Here is a 6423-nt window from a genome sequence, read left to right on the forward strand (position 1 = left end):
ACCTATGCATTATACAGTGGCTCTTTCAGGGTAAGTTATGCAAAATGTACTTCGTATTTTCACAGTCAGTTAAGTGTGTAGGTTATTCTGGTGCAAACAGATGTAATCAGAGCTGTTATTGATATTCAGTCAGATGAGTTGTGGTAAGGCGGGTTCCGAGGTTTAGAAGTCTTTAGGATATAACCGGTCAGATCGCCCCAGCACTGTGCTGTTGGAGGATTCTAAGCAGAACCAGATGGAGATCTATATATTTCATTTCCCTGGGGCCCGACTGAAACATGTTCTGCTGCAGCACTACTGTCTCCAGGGATTAATATGAGCTGCCTTTGTGTTTCTAATTAAATGTCTAAAACAACTCATGATAGCTATGAGGTTTGGTGCTCTGTGCAATTGTATTTGTGTGTGTGTGTGTGTGTGTGTGTGTGTGTGTGTGTGTGTGTGTGTGTGTGTGTGTGTGTGTGTGTGTGTGTGTGTGTGTGTGTGTGTGTGTGTGTGTGTGTGTGTGTGTGTGTGTGTTACAGTTGCACAGTAGGAACACTGGGTTTATCATTCATGATATTCAGCCCCACAAGCTGTACATTCACAATCTTTTACAGATCTTTGGATTTAAAAGGGCTGTGGCATCACGCACGTTACTCCCACAACTTATGAGAGAGAGAGAGAGAGAGAGCACAATAAGAGAAAGGAGGATGGAGGGAGGGAAGTGGTAGAGGTATTGAGACAGTGTGTGGGAGCTGAGCTCTGTGGCGTGCAGAGAGAGAGGATGGTCTCCTACAGCTCTATTGATTTTCTCTCTGTCTCTGCTCCACAGCGTCCCTCGCTTCTCTCTTCTTCTCTCTTCTCCTTCGCCTCAGAGAGAGCGGTTCTCTAACAAAGACCTCAGCGGCTGCCGGCCAACTCTGACCCTTCCCCATCATGGCACTCCATTGGCTCTCCGCTGTGCCGCTGAAAGAACCCTCCGCGTCCAGACACTGACATTTGATTCTGCAGGAATTACTGAGGTCAGCCCCCTCCCCTCCTTTCACCTCCTCTTACCAGTGAATGTGTGTGTGTTTCTGATAATAACAGCATCCAGCATCGTCACTTAAGGTGTAATTATCCTACATGGTGGAGCATCCAATGAGTGTACAAAACATTAATAACACCTGCTCTTTCCATGACAGACTGACCAGGTGAATCCAGGTGAAATCTAGGATCCCTTATTGATGGATTGTGGATGGATTGTGTGTGTGTGCCATTCAGAGGGTGAATGGGCAAGACAAAAGACTGAAGTTCCTTTAAATGTGGTAATGGTAGTAGGTGCCAGGCGCACCCGTTTGAGTGTGTCAAGAACTGTTTTTCACACTCAACAGTTTCCCGTCTGTATCAAGAATGGTCCACCACCCAAAGGACATCCAGCCAACTTGACACAACTGTGGAAAGCATTGGAGTCAACATGGGCCAGCATCCCTGTGGAACGCTTTTGACACCGTGCTTTTATAATTGGCTGTTCAAACAGATAGGGAGACAAGGGAGACAAGGGAGACAAGGGACTACCGTATGCAGAAGTCAGCGAAAAAGGCAACACAGATCTCCCCATAGAAATGGAATAAGAATACCTGTATGGTAATGTATGTAATGTAATGTGTTAAGCGGGGTGGAACAGGGGAACCCAAGAGCAGACTCAGACGAGGAGACGGGGATGAAGTAACCAAGGTATTTATTGAACCCCAGGGGGGAGATGGAGTGCAGGTCAGGGGAAGCTCGGTTGGGTTACTGGAAACCAGGTGCGGAGGCTGAGGCTGGAACAAGAGGGGTTGAGACAGGGTAAAGCAGGTCCGGAGGGGAATCCAAGGGGGTAAAAGAGTGGGGAATCCAGGACAGAGGAACAGGATAACGAGACGTGGCACAGGAGACAGGCTGTTCTGAGGGCAAAAAAATGGTGCAAATCAATATTAGGAATGTGTTCCTAATGTTTTGGTATACTCAGTGTATATTACATTACATATATTACCATGCAGGTATTCTTATTCCATTTCTATGGTGAGATCTGTGTTGCCTTTTTCGCTGACTTCTGCATACGGTAGTCCCTTGTCTCCCTTGTCTCCCTATCTGTTTGAACAGCCAATTATAAAAGCATGTAGACTTAGGTGTTGGAATCAAAAGCAATTAGCGACACACCGGGGTTTAGCCATGGGTTAGGCCAGCTGCTGAGCCAGCGCCAGCAGATCTACACATAGCAACACAGCTAGACAGGTGGACTTATCGTCACCACAGCCATCTCCACGGCAATCACCATGGAGATCCCTGTCACGACAACCAAATTCATAAATGGAGGGGTCGTAAATCTATTATGATTTTTTTAATGTAATGCATATGTGAGCATGACACACACAAACAGAAACACACACACACACAATCACACACACCCAAAATACCTCTCATTATCCCTCTATTTAAAGTACTGCATCTACCTTTAAAGAAAACTCAAGTTCACACAGATGTTAATTGCTGATGCTACCTAGAGTCATAGTTTAACATAATTGCTGGTAATAATGATATTCGATTAGTGAATAATTTGACTGTGGTGCTGCTGAGACTGGTGTGATTGACGCAGTGTTGAATAGGGGACTGTGATAGGAATCCTCTCTGGTCTGACTATCCTGGTTGAGACTGGTGGGAAGACAGCCCAGGGATAGACTGGCTCAACTGGGAACAGTGGAAACTGGGATGGGAACCAGTGTGACAGCACGTTGTGTTTCCAGGGGGATTTGAAAATGAATGGAACTTCCAGAGGTGTTGTTTGGTCATGGCTAGAAGGTATCCAGCTTTTGTCAAATTAACATCATATTTGGAGTTTTCGTAGCAGGTTAGGAGAACTCACACAGCAGGTTAGGAGAATGAAAGTAGCAGGTTAGGATAATTACGTAGGTTAAGGTTAGGAAAAGGGTTAAGGCTAGTGTTAGCTAAAATGTTTTAAAAAATGCAACTTTTGACAAAAGGTGGATCCCTTCTAGCCATTACTGTGTTGTTTGTCAACTCCATCCAGCTGAACCCATAACCTAACTCTATAGGCATCTTACACATCCACAAGTTTGATCTTTTATACAATGCAATAGGGATTGAAACTACTGGCCAAGGATTTCACGATATGAACATGAAGGAAACAGTAGGATGATATAGGTAAAAGTGAGAACAGTTCAAGGGAGAAAATGGATTTCAATGCCAAACTATTCTCAATGCTTCGGTGCTATTCACTATTTTACATATGCATATCGTTCAGAGTAAGGCAGTAAGGTAAAAACATTTTTAACAAACTGAAGTGGTATATATACTTCAATCCATTGCTGTTTTGGGAACAGTTGAACATATCTCTCTCTCTCGCTCTCTCACACACACGCACACACACACCCTCTCACTGTTATCTCTGTGCCTTGGGCATCATTTTAACAGCAGCAGATTTTGTTTAAGTCAGTGAGGCGAGCATCGATCACAGCCCAACAATTGCCAATATCCAGTCCAGTCAGATAGCATCTCTCTCTCTGGAAAAAGAAGAGAGAGTGTGTGTGTGTGTGTGTGTTTGTATGCGTGTGCCTCTGTTTGTGTGTGTGCATTACATTGTGTGTCCTATAGAGGGCAGCATAGTGAGCAGGTGTATTGTTATAGTGTGTACTAGAGGGTAATATAATGAATGGTCGTCTCCAGGTCACCGTGACTGCCCTTAGGGCCTCTCACAGACACAGCATACTAACACACCTGACAGCTTGACAGCAACATGCTATTTATAAAACCTCAAGACACAGTGCTGGATACAGTATGGGTGAATGTTTGCGTGTGTGTGTGTGTGTGTGTGTGTGTGTGTGTGTGTGTGTGTGTGTGTGTGTGTGTGTGTGTGTGTGTGTGTGTGTGTGTGTGTGTGTGTGTGTGTGTGTGTGTGTGTGTGTGTGTGTGTGTGTGTGTGTGCGTGTGTGTGTGTGTGTGCGTGTACAGTCCATCTTAGTTCTCCTTTAAAATATCCCCTCCCCCCAACACAACAACAACAGCCAGTCTGTGCAATACAAATGTACAGCAGTGTTTGACCTGCCTTTAGGGTAGCTGACCTCTTTCTCTCTGCGTTACCATGGTACTGAGACTAAATACATGTGACATTTCGTTGGCTTATATAATCCTAACATTCTGCCATCATCAACGTGAAGTTGTGTGTGTGCATGTGTGTGTACTTGATGTTTTGTGTCTGACGTAGGAGCAGAAAGTTCTCTCTTAAAGTAAAATACATTCATAGGATGTGTACATTCATAGGGTAAATAAATCAGATGGAAATGATATACTTTGACCCTTCATCTAATTTGACCCTCCCTGCCCAATATCACCACAGGCACTCGTCTATGTACCTGCTCTGGAAAGGAAGGTCAACCCCTTTCCATTCCAGAGTCAGAGCTGACGTAACGCTGTTTTGTCCTTTCTTCTCCTCTCTTCTCTCTGTTCTGACATTCTTTGGCATTTGCCTCATGATGCCATCTCAGTCTCCCAACAATTTGAGTTGACAGCCTCCTCACTTCATCCCTGCATGGCTTGGAGGGAGAGAGCGGAGGTAGCTATCTCTCTCTCTCACACGCGCACGCGCACACACACACACACACACACACACACACACACACACACACACACACACACACACACACACACACACACACACACACACACACACACACACACACACACACACACACACACACACCTCATATACATCTAGAGTCAGAAAGCAAACAAATAAACAATCTAATGTCAGTTCCTGGAATGGTCGATTCATGCTCATATTGCTTGATAAACACACACCCAAACTAAACATCTTTAGTTTAGTCCTGATCCAAGAGACCAACCAGAATTAGCCGCACCACAGAGACTTCCAAGAATCATTACAAGCTCTCATCCTCCTCTACACTCAAATCTCAGAGTAGCCATCAGTCCAACTATTCCGCTGTAATTATGCAAGGCCCAGATATTTTTTTAGGAGTAAATTTTATGAAATGATTGTGATGAGCTATAATTGGATGAAAAAAATCTGCAGGAGCCAGGCATCTCTCTCTCTCCATCTCTCCATCTCTTCACCCCTCTCTCTCTGGTCCCAGTGTTAGGTTAGTTCTGTAGCCTAATTGCTTTCTTCAGGGGGGGAATTAGCATGAGCTGTCCTGAGTGGGCTGATCTAATGCATAAAGAACAGGAGGGACAGACAGAGGCAGCCAGAAGCCACAGTGAGGTCTGTCTGGAGATCCTTCATTAACTGTTAAATCACACTATGTGAGTGATTTTTTAAAGAATATGATGGCTGCATGTTGTCACTCTTGGGTTGTCTTCATCTGGTGCACCAGTCTTTTTTCTCATTCTCTCCATCACCTTGATCCTGGGTTCACCTCCTCCAACTGACTAGTGTGATGACCCTCCGACTCTGTCTGACGAATTCTTTCTCTTTGCTCTTGTTTTCCTTATTAGGATGTCAGCGGGCGGAGCCGGGAGGGTCGTCAGCGAAATGGGACACACCTGGGCCCGGGTGTTTCCCGGGATAAATACACCTCTTCCCCATTCATTGAAAAGACTCTGTCCATGCAGACACTGTTTGTGGCATTTTTTGTGACCGTTTAATTTGTTTACTTTGGCACGTTTCATCACCCCTCATTATCACATCTATGCACGCAACCACTCACTTACACTACTGATTACTGACTACACACACCCTTGTTCATTGTATTTAGGTTATTTCAGTTAATAAATATATTTTTGCTATTCCTTATCTTCACGTTGTCTCCCTTTTTGTTACGGACTTCGAGCCGGTTCGTGGCACTAGCACTCTGCTTTAAACATGGTCAAAGAGAAATGATGTTGACATCCTTCTTTAGCATCTTTCTTCGTCCTCTTCTCCCTCCTCCCTTTCCTCCTCCTCCAGAGAGACACAACTCAACACCGAGATGGTTGATCTCAACGCCGTTAGCCCCTCTTGGTTCATTGCTGGGGTGTTCAGTTAAACCATCTTATCTAATGGAGTTTATTTCACATTGAGGTCTGTAGCGTTGTTTTGGATTAGAGGCATTCCTTGTGTGTGTATAGAGGTCTGGTTGATGTGAGAGTTGACAGCGCTGGGCATCAGGCATCAGACAGGACATGGCCAGCCGTGGGGTCTGCTGCTGTGCTCCTGTTTGTTTTCAATAAAGCTGGAGACCTGGGGATCTGCAGGGCTGGATGGGGCTGAGGCTGGGAAGAGATGGCTGGTAGATAACCTACAGTACATCCTGATTTTAGAGTTGAGGACAGGAAATGTGAAACTGTAGTGTTTGAGAGATAAGCAGCACACCTGGTTAAAATAGTATGAACATGTTCAGTGCGTGATATTGGAAATATGTATCTGATTGAATGCGCATAGCTTAATTGGCAGGCCCTCATTGGTTGTTG

General features: G+C 44.9%; 1 long non-coding RNA gene across 1 annotated transcript; it reads left to right on the forward strand.

The window, feature by feature from the left end:
- The first annotated feature begins 664 nt into the window (after positions 1-664).
- LOC139565968 (uncharacterized) lies at positions 665-5767 on the forward strand. The gene is made up of 3 exons (XR_011673020.1): positions 665-1001; positions 4503-4570; positions 5470-5767. It is a non-coding gene; the product is annotated as an uncharacterized lncRNA (long non-coding RNA).
- Positions 5768-6423: the final 656 nt, after the last annotated feature.

Source organism: Salvelinus alpinus, chromosome 37 (genome assembly GCF_045679555.1).
Source record: "Salvelinus alpinus chromosome 37, SLU_Salpinus.1, whole genome shotgun sequence".
Lineage (NCBI taxonomy): Eukaryota > Metazoa > Chordata > Actinopteri > Salmoniformes > Salmonidae > Salvelinus > Salvelinus alpinus.